Source organism: Urocitellus parryii, chromosome 7 (genome assembly GCF_045843805.1).
Source record: "Urocitellus parryii isolate mUroPar1 chromosome 7, mUroPar1.hap1, whole genome shotgun sequence".
Classification (NCBI taxonomy): domain Eukaryota; kingdom Metazoa; phylum Chordata; class Mammalia; order Rodentia; family Sciuridae; genus Urocitellus; species Urocitellus parryii.
The window spans coordinates 116,070,003-116,093,121 of record NC_135537.1 but is presented as its reverse complement, the minus strand read 5'-3'; the positions used below and the strand labels follow the sequence as shown (position 1 = coordinate 116,093,121).

The 23,119-nt window shown below is 49.2% G+C and overlaps 1 pseudogene; it reads right to left on the bottom strand.

Annotated features, from left to right (window-relative positions):
* Window positions 1-5,781: 5,781 nt before the first annotated feature.
* Window positions 5,782-21,599, bottom strand: LOC144256120 (ankyrin repeat domain-containing protein 60-like; annotated as a pseudogene).
* Between the last annotated feature and the right edge of the window lie 1,520 nt (window positions 21,600-23,119).

Below are 23,119 nucleotides of genomic sequence, written 5' to 3'. Positions count from 1 at the left end.
CAGGCCTGTACATGTCTTCATTCCTCCCCTGCAGTTCTCAAGCCCCACCTGAGGGGAGCCAGGTACTGCCATTCGCAGGAAGTTGGCAATACATCATGAATTGCTTGAAGGAAAAATTTGGTAAAAACCGTAATTCCGAGGTGTGCTCCTTTTAAATCTCAGTCCTTCTGCCCATACATGGCTGGGACATTGCTGGAGAGGAATAAGGCTGAGGGTTGTGAACTTCAGAATTCCTAAGACAGTGCTCTTCCTTCTCACCTTCCTTGGTCACCCCTTCTGGGTGGCAGAGACATTAATTAAAATGCTCATTAGAAGTAAAAGAAAGAGCACAGATTTTTCCCGCCATGGAGGGGGGTGAGAAATAGAATTTGCCCCTAAAACTTACTAGCTCTTGCCCCACAGGCCTGTAGTCTCTGCTTCCAGGGAGGCTGAAGCAGGAGGATCACAATTTCAAGACCAACCTGGATAACTTAGCCAGACCCTGTCTCAAAATAAAAATAAAAAAGGCTAGGGGTACAGTCCAGTGCAACCCTAGGTTCAGTCCCCAGTGTGGAAGGGGAGCGGGAAAGAGTTGGCTAGCTCTCACCCCTGGCCCTGGAGGAGGACTTTGGAGTCAATTGGAGAACTCAGTGCCCAAGTTTTTAGACTACCAGTTTTATGTGGAAATACTACTCACATAAAGCTTTATATAAACATTATAAGCTTTTTATAAACATTATAAACTATGAAAATATCCAGAGAGCACAAGAGAATCAAGAGTGGGAAGCTCTTGGGGCACAAGTGTCCAAATCGGAGGAGAAAAGCCATGCAGGACCTTCAAGTCAGGTTAACAGCAAGTTTCCGGCCCCGCGAGTCATATGTGGTCTCGCTGCGCCACCTGGCGGCGGCCAGGGCCGGCGCATCCCCCACCTGTGGCAGCGGCGAGCAACAGCGCCACCTGTCGGGAGCCGGTAGCTGGCCGGCCTGGGAGGGGTTTCCTTCCAAATCCAGGATCAAGAGAGAAAAAAGGTGTTCCCTAGTGGTGGCTGTGTTCCCTAATGGTGGCTGTCTTCCCTCAGGATCCGGAAGAAGTGTCTATGGGGCCTGAGCACCTGCCCATAGGTCCTGAATCCTGCACTCCCCACTGGTGCCCAGCCAGGACTCTGGCCGGGCACCTCCTCCATGCTTTGAAAATAAGTGTCAGCATTTTCTGAATGTACAAGTAGGAAAGGGGGCTCAGAGGAGAAAGCAGGGCCAGGAAGACCCACCAGCAATATCCAGCCTGTCCTCCAGAGGGGTGTGGGACGGAGTTCACCAGCCCCATAGAGAAGGGGCAGTGCTGTGAGCTGGCACAGTTAATGCTGGCAGGTGCCTGTCAAACCATGGTGTAGGTCATCCTCACTCTGCCACCTGGGTGCTCCACATCCCTGGGCAAGGTGCTGACCATCTATGAGCTTCTGTTCCCTCAGTGGCAAGTGGACATGAGGTGGAACTTGCTATGTGCCATTCAGCACCAGCGTCCCTGGAAATGTTAGAAATGCAGAGTCTCAGGCTCTGCCCCAAACCCACTGAAGTTAGCATCTCTGGGCAGCGGGGTCAGTGACCTCTTGAACAAACCCTCTCTAGGTTCGGTTGCAGACGGTCTGCTTTCCAGGGTTGTTGAAAAGAATGAACGAGAGAATGAGGTGGACACCTGGGAAAGTGCTGGGTGGGGCATGCTGTGGCTTGCCAACTTGGCAGAGCCAGAGCAAGGGGTTTCTTTGTCCTTCCTTTCCTTTTTGACATCAAATTTTTTAAGAGTGAAAGGGAGATACGTTGTTAGAATCGCCATGACAATTCCCCTTCTAGGTGATCACCTGGAAGAGCTGAAAGCTGGAACGAGCCATCCATAGTGGACATCACGCTCACAGCAGCTCTGCTCCTAGTAGCCAAAAGGTGGAAGCAACTGAATGTTCCCCAGTTGACGAATGCATGAATAAAACGGGGCTCATAAAGGGGAACAAAATACTAAGCTGTGATGCAATGTAGGTGAACCCCCAGGACACTATGCTAACGTCAGATACAAAAGGCCTCCCTGGTGTGATTGGATTCACTAGAAATATCCCAAACATGCAAATCCATTCAGGCAGAAGTGGACTGGCTGTCACTGAGGGCTGCAAGGAGCCTTCAAGGTGTGGCTGGAATATTCTGGAATATTTTCTGCTCCCCAGTGTGGTGCCGCAATGCTTGCACCACATTGTGGTGCACTGAAGGCCATCAATGGTAAATTTTGTGTGTGTTGACACAGTAGAGAGAAGAGGTACCAGCTTTCACAATTCACAAGTCTCTATCCCAGGATTTCCCTGAAGCAAGTGACGCTGGGGTTCAGGGCGCATCTTGCACACATCAGCCTTCATGATCCACCCAACGTGCATAGGGGTTGGGTTGGCCTCTCTTTAAAACTGCAGCTCAGTGCACACACACATTTCCTGGGCAACTAGTTCTCTTAATGACACGTCACAGATGCCCCTCCTGCCTTGGCCTATACATACACAGCAGCTACTAAATGTGCTCCCACGTCCCCCCAGTGTTTCCAGGCCTTGCTGCCAGAACAGCTGTTATGAGCACTCACAAACATGCCCCTTATGTACAAAGGCCTGGTCTCTGTAGGATGATTGACACATGAGGGGTGGCTTGGCCCACTTGCCAGGTTCTAAACATATTGACTGATCGTGATCCTGCAAAGATGTAGGACCTGACCTGCTCCCCCGTTCGGGGTCAGGACACTTCCAGGCATGCTCACACCCACCACAGCCCAGGCATAACCAGGTATTTACCATATTTCAACTGTAAATTGGGAATGCACACCCACCAAATGGGTCCAGAGTGACAACGCGGTGACACGTTGGGGTGTTCTCTTTGGCAGGTGGTGTGGTAGAGCTTCTTGTTACCCTGGGTGGGCTTACTGATTCCTTTGGGATGTCATGAGAGCTGTGTGTGTGATATGTGTGTATTCCCCCTCTGGACAGTTTTGTGGTTCAGGCAGAAATATGGGGCTGCGATCCCCCCATGTGAGCCCACCTTTGAGTTTTCAAAGTGGCGCAGACTGCAGCATCTCTGACATTTGCAATGAACACAAACACCGGTGTTTTTCTAAATGTTAATGAGTGTCTGTGTTCCCTGCTGGAGGCTGCCTTAGTCAGTGCGCACTGTGGAGGCAGAGCTCAGCAACTGGAATTTTCCTCTCGCCTTAGAGATTATTTTCCTCTCCTGCAGAACTGGCCCTGGAGTTTCAAGTTCAGAGCGCAGTCTGCAAGTTGCTGAGGAAGGCCTCCACTTCATATCAAAATCAGCAAGTCGGAGGGAAATTATTCATCTCCCACTTTGGGAATGATTAGTTCCGGATGGAGACTCTCATTGTATAAGGTTTGCTGAAAATGTATGAGGCTCTCTGGAAACAGAGAGTGTATTGATTCCCAGTGAGTAAACATTTTAAGCAAATTAAGTGGCAGTAGTAATAATAATAATAATGGCTGACATTTTTCAATTGTCTGCTCTATGCCAAGCATCTAATCCCTCCAGTGACAACAGGAGACAGATGTCATTACCTCAAAGTAAAGATGAGGAAACCGAGGCTCTGACAGGTGATACTGCCTGGCCCAGAGCCACACGGCAGGAGGCAGAGGGACATTCTAACCAGATCTACCAGGTCACAACCCCTGGTGCTTCCTATGGCACAGCAAGACCAAGGGTCAGACCAGGGGTCTGAGAACACAGTCCACACTGATCATTTCACCAGCACCACCAGGTTGGGAAGGAGCAGGTGACCTTCACTCCCAAGGCCACACAAGTAGGAAGAGGGAGAGAGGAATGGAAACCTGGCCTACAACACACGGAATACATGGCAATGGTACCAGGTGCCACAGAGCAGCATTGCCCATGGGAGAGCCTGGTCAACCGTTCATCTGAAAGGGTCTAGCCAGGGCCAAGTGCCAAAGAGCAGGTGATGTCCAAGAGACCCAGGGTGCTCAAAGGTCTAGCGGGTCAGCAGGGTAGAATAGCACCTCTGTAGTGATACCTGGAATGGAGGCCACATGGAGGCCAAGTGGGAAGGATATTTAGGTCACTCTCTAAGACCCAGAGTCTGCTCACTGCTTTTTAATTTCCATCACACTTTCACAAGGAGGCAACTTGCAATTACACACGATATAGAGGGAGGTTACATGGAGGGGGAAAGGCCAGGGGGCAGGTGTGCTCAGGGTGGACACTGGCCTTGGTGGAGCATCCCAGGCGCCAAGGAGATGGAAACAGGACAGCGATGCACCCGCCTCCTCGTCCACTTGCAGCCCATGTCCAGCTCTGCTCAGGGCTACAGGTGAGCAGCGTCACTGGCAGTGATGAGACGAGGGGAACCCTCCTGTGCCTCCAAGAGAGGCCAGGTAAGGCAGCCACAACTCCCGGGGTGCTGAGCTGAGTCCAATTCCAGTGGTTACAACTTGAGAGCCCAGGAGAGGCCCTGATGGGTCTCCTCTCTTCTCTCAGACTCCAGCCAGGTTCCCAGTCATGCTCTCGGACAGCAGTGGCATCCAGCACCCTCAGGGACCACAAACAAAGATCTCCTCCACACTTCTCTATAGGAGACCCTTGTCTCAGAGCAGCGGGGCCCACCATGGCAGAACTGGCCAGATGCCACCTGAGGCCTGCGCTGGCCCAGCCGGCACTGCCACCTCTGCACAGGTGGCCCCTCCTGCTGGAGATTGAAAGGCCAGCCCTCCATGTGCAAAGGTGCATGGGAGCTCCTCTCCAAGGAGCCCCACTTCCTCTGCACAAAGAGGGGTGGCCCAGCTGGCCCATGCAGACCACAGCTGCTCCGCCCTCTCCAGGGCCTGGACCTACAAGGATTTTAAGGTCCCACCAAAGTGTTCAGGATCAACTCTCCCCCAATTGTTGTTTGCTCCCAAAGTATGAAAACACAAAAAACTTAACATTTAATGAATTAACTACAAGATGCAACATATAGACGAGTTGCAGCTTTAAATTTTGTGATTATGAGCGTATTTCTTATACTACACGATTCGGGCTTGTTCCCAGGTGAGATGCAGGGGTTGGTTTGGGTTTTTGGTTTTTTTTTTTTTTTTTTTCTTTTTGGTGCTGGGGACTGAACCCAGATCCCTGCACAGACTGAGCTGCACCTCAGCTCCAACACAGGGTGTTAGATTGCCTACAGCGAGGAGCTCTCTCCAGGCCCCAAGTGTGCAAATGACCCTGCCACAGACTGAGCAAACTGGCACCGCAGAGAGTGAGTGTGCAACTTGCCCTACACCTGGCCAAGCGCCTAATTGAATTGGGGGCAAGTGAAGCTACAGCACTTCCTCCCAGAACTGTGGGTTCAGGTGCCAGGCAGCTGTCTCTCCCAACAACCAGGACAGCCGAGCAAAGCTACTGCCAGACGCGGACCTGGAGTGACGCCACCTGTTAAGTTAAAAGGTGCCCGAGTCACCCCTCCGCACACCTCATTAGCTAAATGCACTGACCCATTGGATTGGGGTGACTTAATATCTGCCTATTGACTTTAGGGAACATCTGCCAAACATAAGATCTCGGCTTGGACGCGGCTGATGCGAAGCTATTTCTTCCTGACTCTTATTTGTCAAACAGGTTGCTGAGCTGGGCAGGCCACGTAGACGAGTACAAGACCCCAGCATCAACAAGACCTTGCTTGCTGTGACAGCAGGAAATGTGGCCCATTAATTTAAAAGACGAATCCGGTTTCTGGGATGTAAGTGGGAAGGAAGGGCAGCCAGGACACACAGTCATTTTCCATCACCGCAAAGACAGCCCCTCGATTGTCAGGAGACCTTGGCCACGAGTTCGGATGCTGGAGGTGGTGCTGGAATATAGGGCTTCAGGAAAACGTAAACAGCCACGGGTGGGTGGGGCAGCAGGTGCATGACACGTGGCACCTTGTGAGCATCCTGGCCGTTCCCTGGCGGTGGCTCAGAGCTATGCCTGGTCCCACGGGGCCTTAGGTTGGTTCCCAGGAGGAGCAGATGAGCTGGACAGCACACAGGGTGTGTGGGTGCCTCAAATCTTCTCACTCTTTCTGTACCATGCAGTCTTCCCCCAAAATTCAAGCCAACATTTAAAAACCAGAAGTTATCTTTTCAAAAAGTCAGGTTTCTGCCCTAGAAAGCTCTAGAACCACCGAGCAGCCTTGGGCTTGAATTTCTGCTGTTGCTGGGTCCCGGTGCCCTCTGCAGACCTTCTCTGTTTACTTCCAAGCCCAGGCCCCCATCTGCAGGGTGGGTGCGGCTGCTGCAGGCCCACTTCCAGCCTGACCCGAGGTGGCGTGAGTCGGGCGCAGACACTCAGGGTGTCTGCCTGCCTGCAGGGAGGCTGTGGGGCTGGCACTGGCCACAGCGAGAAACCAGGCTCTGTCCTGTGTGAGCTCACTCGTCTCCCACCGCCCTCCGCCGCACCTTGCTGAGGTCCTGAGGCAGCCACGTGGGAGAACCAAGCTCCCCCCGGCTTGGCTTCTGTCCCTCAAACATGGCTTGGCCACGCTTCCTGAACACCCCTAGCCAGGGAGCGCCCAGCTGCAAGGATCTCACGCACTGAACCCTCGCGACCTCCCGACAGTGGTGGGCACTTGCTTTGCAGAGTGACAGTCGTGCTCTTTACTGTGATCCGTCCTGGACAGCGCTGCACTGAACAGCCTGGGTGGGGGGTCGGTTCCTGTCACCCCCTGCCTCAGCATGACGGGACAGGAGGCGCAAACAGCTTAGAATTAAAGGCCCCGCGGGCCTGTGGGTCTGTAATGGGTCAGAACATGCGCAGGAACACGCGGCCCCGCCACCCCCTCCCCAAGTCACCCTCCCTCCAGCAGGATGGTGAACTCCGCATCTGAGTCTGGCTCATCTCCCCATCCCCTCCCTGGCGAGCACCACCGGGGACCCACGGGGTGACCTCTGCCCAGTCGCCGGGGTCGGCTTTGGTGGGCAGACATCTCCGGGAAAGTAACTTGAGGTCTTCCTGGAACCCAAGCTGGAGCACAACCTCTGGAAGACCTGCCTCAGGATCAGGTCCTTGATGCGCGTCTTCCCCGTCCCCTTGGCCAGCCAGTAGAGCAGGAACAGGCGTTGCTCCCCGTCAGCTTGTGGTTCACGCAGCGGGCGATGGAGATGGGGGTCTCCCCCTTGGCGTCCTTCTCCTGGATGGGGGCCCCGTGCTCCAGCAGGAGTTTCATACTGTCCAGCTGGCCCATGGCCACGGCCACGTGCAGGGGAGTCCTGCCCAGGGGCGTGCTATCCAGGAAGTTGGTACCTGTAAAATGAGAAAGCCGGGTCAGCGAGGGCCACTCTCCCTCAGAGACAGTTGGCACCAGAAACACAAGAGGGGCCGGACCGGGCACTGCTGCCCTTCCAGCATCCCTCAGCACCAGCCTGTCCCCTCCTGACAGCCAGTGTCTTTCCACAGTGCCATGTCATCTCCCACTTAGACCTCATCACTGCAATCCCCCTGCTGTGGGGTCAATGTCTTGATCTTTGCTGCTCTCTCACCCGTAACCCCCCAATCAGTGCAGCACCAGTCCCCCACATTCTTCCTCCATGACCCTGCCCACAGTGGAGGGTCTAATTTCACCTACCTTCTGTCTTTACCCTTAAACCCTGCTCTGCATCCTGCCCCCGGCCCTTTGTACAAACTGTTCCTGTCACAAACAAAACTCTTGCCTGTTTTCCCCCAGTCCTGGGACAACTCTTGTCCTTCTTAAGTGTTCCATTCACCTTCCCGGGAAGCCCTCCTCAGCTCCCCTTCCCCACAGCACCCCTGCATGAATTCAGCAGACATCTGCCACCTTTAAAATACCCCCATGCGACTGACCATGGAGTTAATTATTTGTAATCTGATAAGTTCCCCAGTGAGCTCCATGAGGGTAGAAGATACTCATTTTGATCACTGCTGTTTTCACCCCAGGCACGTAGCTCAGGCCTGGAGGAGACAGGCACTGGGAAGTGACAGACAACCAGCAGCCTGACTCATGGACAGATCTCCCTTCGATTGAATGCCTCACTGTTTCCCGAAGATGGACGGGCTAATGGCAGGTGTCCAGTGTGGACTTGTTGAATCGAATCAAATTCTGGGTAACAAATATCATGACACAGAAAACAAGGCAATTCAATTAAACTCGGCTGACATTTCCGGGGCCTGTTTTCATGAGCTATGGCTGGCTGGTGAGGCGAAGTCTCCATCAGACTCTGGATGGTGGAGTCCACCCCACATGCCTCCTCCCAGCAGCGTCTGCAGGGGACAAAAAACTTTGCAAAGCCGGCTGTCATTTTTTTAACTGGTGCCTTCAAATACATCACGGTTCCATCAGAGTGAAAATGACTTTTCATGAGCTTAAAGGACTGCTGGGCTGTGAGAAGCCATATTTCATTCTTCAACAGGAAAGAGGCAGTGGAGGAAGGCAGAGGGCACAGTCACCAACCCTTGCCCAGCTCAGAGGTTCATGTGCCCGACACGCAGCCCAGTCATCCTGCCCAGGAAACCCGGGCTGCTCTCCACCGTGCTTGGTGGAGTGGGGATAATAGAGGAGCTGAGAGGAAGGGTCTGACGTGGAGCCTGCCTGTCAAGCCCACGGGGCCTGGCCAGCCTCCTCTCCCCAGGGCCATGCAGCTCTTGCCTACACGATTCCAACCTTCTGCATCTCAATCATGAGCACGCCCCCCACACACAAAATACCCCATGTCCCAGGAGGATAAAGAGTACTCCTGCAGAATCTCAAGCAAAGCCCTTCAGTTCAGAGGCAATGCGGGCTCCCTGGGGACAGACAGAACAATGGTCACCCCTAAGTGGAGGCAAGAGTGAGAAGAGTCTGGGGAGAATGTCACCAGAGGAAGTAACTGCAAGACTTGCAGAAAGAAGGCAGGGCCGGCCCGAGGACCACCCGTGGGCCAGGCCACCTGGGATGTTCCAGCTGCAGGTGGGACTAGAATTGTGCAGACAGTGTGGCCATGTCCCCAGCAGTGTTCTGGTTGGAAATAACATGCCAGGAAACCCTTTGCTGCTCCCTGTCCTGGAGTCTTGAACTTCTGTCTCCCTGCAACAGCAGCATCTTCCAGGGTCTGGCCTCGACGGCCTCTGACTGGCATGAACTGAGACACTCCCAGACACCCATGGAGGCCTGGCACGGACCCAGCTCTGTGAGTGACAGGACTCAGACCCAGGGAATCAGCACTTGAAGGATCCAGGAAGACCAAGATGCTGTCCCCCGAGACTCTCCAAAGTACCATGCTTTCTGCCCAGATTACCTTGTTCTAGAAGGTACCGCACCGCGTCACAGTGACCTCTGTGGGAGGCAATGTACAACGCCATAAATGCTCTCTGGGATGTCCACCGCTTCCACTTCTCACCCTCCAAGTAGCATGAATTTGCTGTTCGGTAGAAAAAATCTTCAGTGATTCTGAGACAGGACAGCTGGGGGAGAGAACACAGACGGTTACTCTGGGAAGTGCAGCAGGTGTGGTCAGAGGCTGAGGGCGGCTCAGGGAAGGTCTGTCTGCTTGACCCACACCAAGGTGCATGATGGGAAAGGAGAGGGCAAAGCCTCATCAAGAAATGGTAGGAAGCCAGGGAAGGGTGGTGGGGGACACTCTTCAACGCCCCGTGGGTGTTCCCTAGACAAAATCACCATCCGTCAACTTGGGGAGGCAGGAACATCCCAGTTGATGTTTTAACGAGAGCAAATAGCTTTTTTGGTGGCCAGAGGAAGGTAGTTGTGGCCTTAACAAAGACACCAACCGAGATATGGCCTCACCAGAGGGCAGCCCAAGGGGGAAGTCTCCTCGAGACGGCCCGAATTCTTGCCTCCTGTCCACTTTGGTGCCCAGTGCCTCTGTGGAGTACTCTGAACCCCTCTCACAGGGGCCCTGTCATATGGTCACCTCGTGGAACATGGGAGGAAGGCTGCAGGATCCACAGGAAGGACTCTGCCCCAGACATCAGGGCCAGGTAGGGAACAGCACAGGGGACAGAAGTGACAGACATAAGGACATGGGTCTGCGGCAGTTCTGACTCGAAACCCCAAACAGGAGAGAGAGAACCCTACATCGGGGTGAGAGCCAGAAAGCTGAGCCCAGACCAAACTGCTGGCAGCAGAAGAAAGGCCCAGGGATGGGGATGCTGGGACACAGAAGGGACAGCAGCAAGGACAGGTCTGGACGAGGATTGCAATGACCGGGACGGGCCACCCTTCCTGCCAGGGCCTGCGGCCGGCCCTTGCTTGGCCACAGCCCAGCGAGGGAACTGCACCCTCTCCCCCTGAATCTGATCCACAGGAAAACATCCACCTATCCCCGTGTCAGCGATTCATCTTCTCTGATGGGTAAACATCCTGGTCTTTGTCCTTCCCTCCCACCCAGAGTCAGCTGAGTGCCCCACGGGGGAGGCCTGGCAAACAGTGGGTCCTGCTGCCATCCAGGGTGCTGTGGGCGCCCCCCCCCGGAACTGGGTCACCTCCCGCTCACCTGGGCACAGCCGCAGCAGGCAGGCAAGGCCCAGAGCTCTGGAGCCCTCCACCAGGGTCAAGTGACTCTCAACCTCAGAAGGCAAACGGACGTATTCGCTGCCTTGATTGTGGGGGGTGAGGGATGAGTGGGTCCCTAAGCCATAAATAAGTAAAGGCTGTGGAACTGTGTGCCCCGAGAGTGAGGGGAAGCTCCTGAAACAGTGTGCCATAATGGGGACCAAGGTCCTCATCTTTCTTCCTTTCTCTGAAGCCTCCACTCAAACCCGCACACTAAAGATTGTCGCTCTGCGCAACACCCGTGGAAAGAAGCGGGAAGCACCTTACTGAGGTCCCCTTCCACGGCTGCCAAAACCAGTTCTATCCAGCCATCATAATGCCAAATGCTCAGGGAAATCACTCCTCCGGGCACGACATCATGGAACTTGAGGGTGCCATCATCTATCATATCTCCTGCGGGGAGCAATGTTTCCTTTTAAAAAATTGGGCATTAAAGAAAACTTATTACATTGGCTAGGAGATTATCTGATCTTGGGAATCGCAAAGATAATTTTAGAATCTTGAACAAAGATCTCATTTGATGATTCCGCATGAGCCTGTTGTCGTTAATGCTTTTTAGAAAATTAATTTGGCTCAGCTCGGATTGAAGCTGGACCAAAAACACAATGGCAACCATTTATAAAATTCTGCAATTATAGCTTGTCCTGTTGTGAAACAATACATGAGTCAGTAAAGACGTTTTATGAGGCAAACTCTTACAAAGAGAACTACTTAAACTTGAGGCAACTATGTATTGCGGTAAAATGCACTTACACAAGTTACATACGTTTAGCTCTGGTCAATGTTGTCATTTGCTAACCAAAGAGGTGACAGTGAACAAAAATTGTTGGATTCACATGACGACCCTGGGCAGGGTTTCTCCATGCTGGCACACCTGACATTTTGAACTTGAGTGCTCTCTGCCCTGCGCACTTCAGGACGTGAGGCAGACTCCCTGGTCTCTACCCAAGGGGATCAGGAGCCCCTGCACCTGGTTCCCATAGTCAAAAACGTCTTCAGGTGTTGCCAATGGCCCCGGGGGACAAGATCATCTCAAGGCAGACCCATGGCCACCTAAGGAACAAATATTGACTTTCACTGTGCTGGGGCTTGGCGTGTTTGAGCTCCTAAGCCTGTCATCACCTGGCACAGAGGCTTATCCACGTGAAGGACACAGGGTGGGTCTGTTCTAAGTTCACAGATCCAGGCTCTGGGGAAGACCATTGGCAGTGGTAACATGAATATTAATAGAGAGCATTTTTTAGACGGTTCAAGTTGTATTTGGTTGACCTTTTCAAACGCATGCGTTTTCTCGCATTGGCCATCTACAGTCTCAAGAATGACAAGTGTGCCTCGGGTCTGCCCATGCCAGGCCGACGCACATTCCCAGGGAGTGGAGCTCGCTGGTCTGCTGGGATCGGGTGGCAGGGACCCCTGTGGGCCTGTGTGTTCAGTCCTTCAAAGTGAGTGCCTTGTGCCTGCACTAAGTTCTTTGATCCTCTCGACAACCCCTTAAGACAGGTGCACCTCTGTCTGCTAGGAGCAATGAGAGGCTCCGCTGGCTGGAAAGGGCAAAGCCATCTGCTAACAGACTGGAGCTTTGTGGGCTCTAGGGGCACCATTTGATCACTAGAAATTCCAAAGAGTGGATGGAAGTGGAGGATAGTGACTAACCAATCTGTTCATTGGGGTCCTGTCTGTGGCTGGAACACAGAGGATCTTTAGCAATCAGTCTAAGACAACTCGACATCCAGACAGCTCTGAGACACTGAGAAAAGCTGTGCTCCCTGGCAAAGGTGGGCAGGTGACACATGCAGAGCACGCCCCTTGACAGGCAGACGGCCGGGCCTTAGGCTCGAGCACTATCGCCAGCTAAGTCAATCAACAGAGTTGCCCAAGGATAGGAAGGGGGCCCCTCGCCTCACTCGCTGACTCCCTGACCACTTGCTTGGATGGGATGCTCACGCACGATCTCATTCGCTCTTCCCTCTTCCGCCTTCGCAGTGGGCAAGAGCAGCATCCCCAGATTATAGACAGTAGCCCAAATTTCTCCTAACACTGAAGTAGTACCATCTTCTCTCTCATTTGCCATCCACAGGAAGGACCGCGCAACAGAGAGAGGTCATGCTCTGTAGCAGTTGCTAAGTGGCTGCTGAGTAACAGCTCTGTGACATCAGTGTTAACTCACCCCATCTCTCTCTTTCCCTCTTAACTCTCTTGAATTTATTGCTCAGGAGGGCTCATCAGTGAAAACAAATGAACAGAAGGGGTCCAGACATTTGTAGTTGGAGATACATAATTTTCAAATTACTTGTGGGGGACCCTTAATCAGTCCTTCAATGATTCACCGTCGTTCTTAACATGTGAGGTACAGTCTAGGCTCGAGACACTCTTCCTGCTAAATAAGGCCTTGAAAATGCCCAAGAACATCTTTTGAATGTTCCTGCAGAAAAATAAATATGCCATGGAAAAATGTTGAACCTACTTTAAAGAGTGCAAAAGCGTCTTGGCCTTCACTTCCCGTTTGGAGTTTCCTGAGTCATTCCTGTCCATGGGGGAACAGCACGGAGAATTCCAGAGCTAATGGGGCTCTGCTTTACGGATTAGGAAACTGAGCCCAGAAGGGGAGTCCGGGAGCTGGCTGGTGGAGACAGGCTGCTCTCAGGTCTCGTCTCCATCACCTCCCGGCCCTGCAGTACAGCTGCAGTCTCTCTGCAATATCGGCTGCTCACATCTCTGTGCAGCAGCCCAGAGATTTTTTTTTTAATATCTTCATTTTCTTGAAGTGTTTTGCATTGATTTCAACCAGGTGGGGAGATGATGGATCTCAGGGGCTTTGATCCTGTTCTCATATCCTAAATACTGTAGGGAATCGGGATAGGGAAACCACGTCCTCAGGTTGAGGGAAGGAGATGAGTGGAGGGAGACCTGAGCCATGGTGTCTTTGGCCTCCCCCAGGTACCTACCTTCCACATGGGATCTGTCTGGACAAAGGGTCTTTGGGGGTCCTGCTTTAAGCATGGTGAGCTTCGGATAATGAGTTCTGATTCCGGTTGGGCTAGCTTTGAGCTCCTAGGCAAGAACACAGTTCAGAATTCAGGATTCTGATACAGACTGGGTTAGAGCCAGTACTGGGGTTCAAATGTGGACACGGTTTGCTTTGAGTTTTGGGGTCCTGATAAGGACAGAATTTGCTCTGGATTAGGGATTCTGATGCAAACAAGGTTTGCTGTTTGTTTAGGAGTCCTGGTTTGGGAAGGGTCTCTTGTATGGTATTTGGAGTCCTTGTATGGCCAGGACTCGTTTTGGGATTCGGGGTTCTCATGAAGCCCGGATAGTGTGGAAACTGTAGGTTAGGAAATCAGGCAGGTGTACACTGAGATTCGGGGTCTTGGTGATAGGATCTGCTCCAAGATTTAGGGTTCTGACTGAATTCGCCAGGGTTTGGTCTATAATTGGGGATCCTGGTATGGGTGGGTTTAGCTAAAAGAATCTGAGTTTCAAATATAAGCATAGTTTGCTTTTGAGTTTTGGGGTTCTCATACAGGCAAAGCTTGTTTTGAACCTTGACTTCCTGACATGGACATGGTTGACTTCAACCTTGGAGAGTTGGGGTAGCTGTGATTTCATGGAGGTTTGTGGGTTCAGTATGGGAATATTTCACTTGAGTTTTGGGGTCCTGTTGTAGGCAAGATTTGTCTCATTCTTGGAAATCTTCTGAGGACACTTTGCCTGGATTGGGGTTCCGATGCGGTCATGGTAACCTCAGGGACTAGCTTTAAGATGTGGGCACAGCTGGCTTTGGGTTTGGGGATCTGGATGAGGACAGGGTTTGTCTGGGGCTTTGACAAAAGTTGTTGATGGTCTGGGGTGTGGAGATAGAGATGGCTAGCTGGAGACGGGATTCAGAATCCAGAGTTTTGGGTAGAGTCTGCTCTGGGATTTAGGATTTCGTGGACACCAGGGCAGCTCCAGGATCTGAGGGGCAAATGTGACAGTGCTTGCAGAGAGATCATGGGACCCTGAGGGGGTAGAATTCTTCTCCAAGTTTGGCACCCTGGTGTGGACACGGCTGTTGGAGGACTCAGGTTCTGAAGGTCACATGACTCTCTTGGGGATTTGGGGCTCAAGATCTGGCCAAGTTTGACCTTGGTTTGGGGGTCCTGAGGTGGGTAGGGTTTGTACTGAGCTCTAACATCCTTGTGTGGACATGGTTGCCAGAGGACTCCGGGTTCTGAGGTAGTACTCCAGTATGGAGATTTGGGATTCGGTTCTTGGTTGGGGTACTGAGGTGGTCCAGGTTGGTTTGAATTTTGGCATCTTTGTGTGGACCCAGTTGCTGGAGGAGTCAGGGTTCTGAGGTAATGGTCATTACCTGAAGACTTGGGGTTCAAATGTGGCCATTTGTTCTGGGTCTTGGGGTCCTGGGATGGGTAACGCTTCAGTTAGTCCTGGTGTGGACACCACTGATGGAAGTTTTGGGGTTCTGAGGTAGCAATGGTTAGCTTGGAAGTTTGGGGTTGAGTCTTGGGCATGTATGCTCTGTTTTGGGGTCCTAGTGTGGGCAGGGCTTTTTTGAGTTTTGACATCCTTGCATGGACATGGCTGATGGGAGTTTGGGGGTTCTAACATTAGGATGGTTAGCCTGGAACTGGGGCTCAGTCTTGGGCAGGTCTGCTCTGAGCTGGGGTCCCAACGTGGGCATTCAAGCTCTGGCATGCTTGCATGGACACAGTTGCTGGAGGACTCCAGTTGTGAGGTAGTCATCATTAGCCTGGGGGATTGGGGTTTCAAATTTGGCAAGGTTTTTTTCTGAGCTTAGGGGTCTTGTGGGGGAAGGGTTGGAATTTTAGCTTCCTTGGACAGACCCAGCTGGTGAAGGATCTGGGGTTTGAGGCTATATTGTTTAGCTTGGAGATTTGGGGTTCAGTCATGTGCAGTTCTGTTCCGGACTGGGGTCCTGAGATCAACAGGGTTTGTCTCAGGCTTTGTGAGCTTGTGAGAACATGGCTGGCTAGGGGACTTGGGGTTCCAATGTTGACAAGTATGACATGAGGACTTGGGTTTGCTTGGAGTTTGGGGTTCTGACAGGCAGATTGTCCTGGGTTTGGGGGTATTTCTGAGGATAGGGTTTTTTTTTGTTTGTTCGGTTTATGGTCTTGTGTGGACACAGCTGGCTTTGGGGCATAGTTCCCTTATGAAGACATGGGGAACTTGAGGGTCTGGGCTTCTGGGGTACCTTGCTGTGGTGTGGAGATCTGGGGTCCTCCTATGAGCTGGACTTACTAGAGGTTGGCAGATGTAGTCTGACCCAGGCAGGATTTCTGTGGACTAGGGGGCCTGCTGTGAGGTCTGCCTTGAGTTTGGGTCTGTTGTGAATCCAGTGTTTGGGGCTGAAAAGTCCCTATGTGGCTAAGACCCCCAGTGGCTCTTCCACCTGGGGTTTAAAGGTGGCCAGTGTGTGTTAACACCCGGGGTACCCTCGCAGGCAGGCCTCCCTTTATAACTCAGGCAGGAGGAGTACCAGGTACCCCTCACCAGAGCTCAAGGGACGTTGGGAGGTCAGGGGCCACCTTGGTCCAAGTAGTGGAGCCCCTGGAGGTTGAAGGAGATGCCGACAATCAGGTCCAGGTCCTCTCTAAGCTCCCGCACGGTTGTGTCACCGCGGCAGTTTGACACTAGAAACACCTCCCCAGTGTCCTCTAGCCACACCCGCAAGAAGACCTCAGGGTCTGAGTCCACCGACTCACCCGCCTGCTGCTTGCTCTGGCTGCAGGCGCGGGCCCTGGGCGGCAAAGAGGCCTGGCGCGGGGCGCCCCCCAGCGGCCGCTCGGGTAGCGCACCGGCCCGCCCCTGCCGCCCGCCGCTTGGCCCTGCCGCGCGTCCTCCCTGCTGGAGCTCAGTGGCCACGCGTCATTGCCGCCCGCCCCCGCGCGCCCCGGGCCCACGCCCCCGCCCGACTATGAAGACAGGCGGCAGCGGCCAGGCACCGGGAAGGACAATGCGTGGCCTCCGAGGGCCTGAGCTACCTGACCAGGGGCTGGCCTCCGCTCGCCCCCGCCCCTGTCACCCTGGATAACAGTGTGTGTGTGTGTGTGTGTGTGTGTGTGTGTGTGTGTGTGTTGGGGGGGGTTGCTGCTGCTGGGAAACTGTTCCCTCTCCGGGTCTGTTTAAAATACAACCTTGGTGTAATTCAGGGCAAGCCACCTGGAGGAATTGCGCGTGAGAAAGTCTCCACGTTGTTCAGGGGGCAGCCAGGTGCAGACCTTGGCCAGGGACCGGTCAGCATGGCAGAAAGACGTGGGCTCCCCTGAGGCCTCCAAGGAAATTCGCAAAACGACACTAAACCTCACCAACTTTGAAAATGTCCTTGAGTGCATGGAGGGAGAAAGGTGTTTCCATCAATTCACCCAGCTTTCAAGTAAACAGGAAGTTTACCTGTGGGCTCAAGTCACACTCAGCAAGGAGCCCAGGAGCAATTAACACCTACAAACAGGGGCTGGAGGGGGGCAGGGCGGAGGCAGGCAGAGGAGAGAGGAGAGCCAATAACCACCTTGGAAAATTCTGTTGTTATAAAAAAGAATCAAACCTAAGCTTTGAGATACTTTCTGAAAATAAACTGCAGCCAGGAGAAATCTTTGCTTTGGAAAGGCATTCACATAGACAATTTTAACATACAAATTGAATTGTAAATAAAGGTTAACTATTTACGGAGTCCCTAAGGGCTTCACAGGCACCTTGTGGTTCAGCATGCAAATTCTACACCTCACAACACATGTAGAAGCTCATTTTTTGCCTTAATGGTAAATTAATCTCTGTATAGAATACAAGATTGCACTTGAATAACTGTATTTGATACTAGATTAACAGATTTTAACAACATGACAGTCTCACTTTCTGAGCAATAAAAAAAATTAAAGATTGCTTGTTACCAAAGAAAAACAGTATCTCCAAGACTTTTTTTTTTTTTTTTTTTTTTTTTTTTTAATGTGGCTTCTGATTGTGATTAACTCATTCTGTCAAATTGCCTAAATGTCACCCTGGATTACAAACTAAAATCTCATACGTCTTTATTTTCTTTGGCATGGTAGGTATGGATTCCTTCTGTTCTTCTCAGAGAACCAGTTCAATAGAATTTGGGGATTGGGAAGGGGGTATCCTTTATATCAGGAAATTCAATGTGTAGCTTCAGAAATTTTATTTAAAAAAAAGAAGAAAAAGACATACAAAAAAAAAGATCAGAGAGGAAAAGAGGGCCCTTGGCAGCTGGTTCCTAAATCCCCTGTGGGCTACTCTTCCTTCTTCTCTGGGCCCATTGTTGAGAAGATAAACAGAAAAACAAGAACAATGACATATGCATGCAGAGTTTAATCAAATGTTTACAGAACCTTGAATTATTAACTAATGAAAAAACTGTTTAAATTCTAAAGCATTTGAGTCTAAATTTTAAAAGCATGAAATCTAAGTTTGGTGTACTTACATCAATTTTAAGAGTACATGATTTAACCCCCCAGAATCGCTGGTATTTGTGGGCAAGTTCTGATCAGAACTATGGTTTCCTATCTTTTAGTATTCTAAAGCATGAAAGTTGATATCCATGCATCTCAGTTATCTACTTCCCTCTCAAGTTCTTAAACATCGACAATATATCTGTACGAAAATGAAAAATCCTTCAGCTTTACACCAACGCCATCTTTGTGAGGAGAGTTCTTGGGAGAAGCAGAGGGTGAGTGCTTAAGAAGTCCCACCCACAGTAGTAGAAAGCCTGCCATAAATCATTCTTAGTAGCTTTGTCACATTTTTCAAAAGTAAACAAACTGGGCTATGTTTGCAGCAACTCAGATTGCAACATAAATTTCAATGATATATTTGTTCAGTTCACTGATAGGAAGCTAATATTACATTCATATATTTTCTTCCTGTCAAGAGCTATTTACAAGCTGGGCATGGCAGTGCACAAAGCCTGTAATCCCGGCTGCTTGGGAGGCTGAGGCAGATGGGTCCCAAGTTCAAGGCCAGCTTGAGCAACTTAGTGAGCTCTCATCTAAAAATAAAAAAAAAGATATTTACATATGTACAGTATCTCATTTAAAAATAAATATAACACCATAAACTATATTTTATATAAAAGCAAAAGGGAAACAAATATGCAAGTCTAGTAAAGATTTCAGAGCTTCTAATAAGCGATTGGGAGGGGAGACTTGAATACAGTCTGTCTTGAACAAAACAAGTTGCTGGCCGGCCTGCACCCTGTCCACAAGGTGTCCTGGGTCAGGCCTGTGGGGCTGGGGAATGTGGCACAGGCCTAGCCATCTGCACTTAAGTCCCCACCGAGATTCAGTCTGGGAGCCTTAGACAGGAAAGGGGTCTGTCATTTGGGTGCACTATGCGGAAGTTTCAGAAATCTTTTCTTCTTCAGCAGATAAAATACAATCAGTTCCCCTTCAGGTCACAAGCCAAAGGTGCCAGGCATGAAACAACCTTCCCAGAGGAGTCCATCCTGTTTTCCTGGTGCAGTAGGGTCCAGAAGACTCTGTCGCTTGGTTCTAGGGTGGCAAAAAGGAAACATCTTGGTCCTGGTCAGATTGCAAAGCCAAGATGGTCTCTCCAGCAAATTCAAGATGAGGGTTACTTGCATTTCTAAAATACCCTGAGGAGAGAAATCACAAGTTCGTATCACATGTGCCATGAACTGTGTCTTAACACATCCTCTAGTTGCTGCTGCTGTTGTTAAACCACGTCAGGATAACAAGTCATTTTAATAGAATAGTCATATGGACGTCCTTTCAAATGACAAAATGCCTTCATTAATAAGTATCTAACTTTTAAAGATGGACTCCCAATAGTTTTGCATATTTAAAAAATTATAGTAAGTAAAAAAATAATATTACTTGTTTTCCCTGAAATATAAAAGAACTGGCACCAAGTGGAAGACAGGAGGAGGGCAGTTGCTTGTGGGTGGGGCAGAGGTACAGGTACAGGGAAGGATATAACCTCTCCCTATATTGGGGTGTAGAAATAAACCATTCAAAGAACACACAGATTTTATTAACTTAGTCTTGCTCAGACCCTCCAAAATATAATACAACCCCACATCCAATTCCCCCACTAACAATTAATCCTAAACCCCCATAAATAGGAGAAGGCTTTGAAGAAAATCCTACAAAACCTAAAACAAAGAGTATACTCAATAAATACGTTACATACGTCATTATTTTTACATGGAGTCTAACCATGACTAATGACATAAAAAATCATCATTGTTATTCAACTATAAAAACACTAATGACAAACACTCGCAAAACTCACCCTTTAATCAAAATCATCAATCATTCTTTTATTGATTTACCTGCACCTTCCAATATTTCCGCATGATGAAACTTTGGATCCTTATTAGGCCTCTACCTAGCTATCCAAATCCTCACGGGGCTATTTCTAGCAATGCATTACACATCTGATACTATAACAGCCTTTTCATCAGTCACTCATATCTGTCGAGATGTAAATTATGGCTGACTTATCCGCTATATACATGCTAACGGTGCATCTATGTTCTTCATCTGCCTCTTTCTTCATGTAGGCCGAGGATTATACTACGGCTCATATACTTACTTTGAAACATGAAACATTGGAGTCATTCTTCTATTCGCAGTAATAGCCACAGCTTTTATGGGCTATGTCCTCCCCTGAGGCCAAATATCATTCTGAGGAGCAACCGTAATCACTAATCATTTATCTGCCATCCCATACATCGGTACAACCTTAGTAGAATGAATTTGAGGTGGTTTCTCAGTAGACAAAGCTACTCTAACACAATTTTTCGCATTCCACTTTGTTCTTCCGTTCATCATTGCAGCTCTAGTCATAGTCCACCTTCTTTTACTCCATGAAACCGGATCAAACAACCCCTCAGGCCTTATTTCTGATTCAGACAAAATTCCTTTTCACCTATATTACACTATTAAAGATGTCCTCGGAGTCCTTCTTCTCATTCTAGCTCTGATAACTCTAGTTCTATTTTCACCTGACCTTCTAGGAGACCCTGACAATTACACACCCGCAAACCCCCTAAGCACTCCACCTCATATTAAACCAGAATGATATTTCTTGTTTGCCTATGCTATCCTACGATCTATCCCAAACAAACTAGGAGGTGTCTTAGCTCTAGTCTTTTCAATCCTTATTCTAACACTTTTTCCACTACTCCATCTATCTAAACAAAGCAGTATAATATTTTGACCATTAAGTCAATGCATATTCTGAATTCTAGTAGCAGACCTATTTACATTAACCTGAATCAGAGGCCAACCTGTTGAATATCCGTTTATCATTATTGGTCAATTAGCATCAATCCTCTACTTCACCATCATTCTCTTAATCTTACCAACCGTTAGCCTAATTGAAAACAAACTTATTAAATGAAGAGCCCTAATAGTATAAACATTACTTTGGTCTTGTAAACCAAAAATGAAGCTATAGACTTCTTAGAGCAGCCCATCAGGGAAGAAAATACACTTTTCACCTTCAACTCCCAAAGCTGATATTTCTTACTTAAACTATTCCCTGCACTCGACCAGTTACTTAAATCTTGACTTTTATGTCACTATTAACTTTCATCCAACAATTCACTTCCATGTATATCGTGCATTACTTGCTCTTCCCCATTAGACTACTATTAATCCATGTACATAGGAAATTATATGTTTAATCAACATTAATAACACTCTCCCCATGCATATAAGCACGTTCATAATACTAACATAGTACATAATACAGTATATTACCCCTTCACATTAAATGCTCGTCAATACGACAGTGATCTACCATATAGCCATCGTTCAAAGTGCATAGCACATTAAAATCACTGGCGGTACATACCACATTTAGTCATAAACCCTTCTCGCTCCAAATGACTATCCCCTACCAACTTTGGTCTCATAATCTACCAACCTCCGTGAAACCATCTACTCGCCCACTCCGTGTCCCTCTTCTTGCTCTGATCCCATTTTAACTTAGGGGTAGCTAATAGTGATCTTTATCTGGCATCTGGTTCCTACCTCAGGGCCATGAACTGCATAATCGCCCACTCGTTCCCCTTAAATAAGACATCACAATGGATTAATTCCATTCTAGCCTGTGACCCAACATAACTGCACTGTCATGCCTTTAGTGGTTTTATTTTTGGGGGGATGAGACTCATCTAGAAATAGATGAATATATGCATAGACCTCCACACATTGGATTACAGAATAAGGTCTTTGAATAGTAATTTCAGTAAAAAAAAAAAAAAAAAAACTAGAACCCAATATTTAAATATCCACCTTACCACCCATGTCCTGATATAACCTAATTCTTCCATTGAAGGTGCCCCTCAATTACTTCCCCCCCCACACACACACACAGAAGGGGAATGTCAAAAAACTTACCAGCTGTGATCCCAGATGAGGACTTGTCTGGATTGGTCTTCTCTAAACTTCTCTCTTTTACCCATAAATGCCTTTTGATAAATAGTCATAGGTCCTGATGTGAAGGCTGAGCCAACGTGCAAATGTGGTTTGGACATATTTGTGCCTAGAACCCTGAAAGGTTTGAATACATCATGAAAACATCTCTTTATCTTGTGCATCTCCCTTTATATGAGATGAATAATGCACCCTCTATGGAATGTGTGTGCCTGGTTACCAGAGTTCTAAGTTCTATTTGGATCTAATGCTAAAAAATTGAGGTTGATTTGAAAGCTTCATTACCTGGGCCACTTCCTATAATAAGACTATCACAAAGCATTCTTTGGAGTGCTGACGTTTCATCTTTTATATATTTAAACATATGCAAATGAATATGGCCTTTCAGTTTGTTGGAAAGTTGTCAATACATCTTGTAAAAGTACTGGAAGGCCAGTAGAATTGACTGATACATGGGCTACCTGGGGCAGGTAGCTAAAACAAAAACAGTAGAAACAGAAAAGAAATATTCAGTGCCAAATAAACACATTGCCTTTTGCCCACATTGGTGAGTGCTTCCAGCAGGCTTGACAGGTGCCCTGTAGTAGACTTGGATGTGGATGTCAGAATTAGAGCCTGGTTTTTCTCTAAGTGGTTTATTCTGGAGGCAGAATAAGAAGATTAGCACAGAAGAGACATCAGAGAGCACAGACATGTAAAATCCAGCTGTCCCTGGGCTCCCTTGGTCACTGGTGAGACATTGTTTGAAAGAAATACCTATGGTGGCCACATGATGGCAGATTTCCACAGAACAAGGCAAACCTGGGAAATCTTTCTGCCTCCTGCCACTCACCTTGATTCTGGGACCTGGGTGCTCACCTGCCTTCCTACAATAGTCAAAAAATCCTTGCCAAGGAGTGCATCCTTAATTGCAGCTGGACACTCTGCACTTTACAAAGAAAAAAAAAAAAACAGCATTACTTACTTCTCACCTCTGCCTGCTTGTTTTGATAAGATTCAAAAGAGAGATCTGTATCTTGCTCCCTAAACATCAGGGGTGCAAAAAGTCATATAATACAGATGAGACTTAGTGTTAAAAGAGGGTCAAGGATCTCTTTCTTCAAGGAAAAAACATTTGGCTTTCATTTGTAAATCC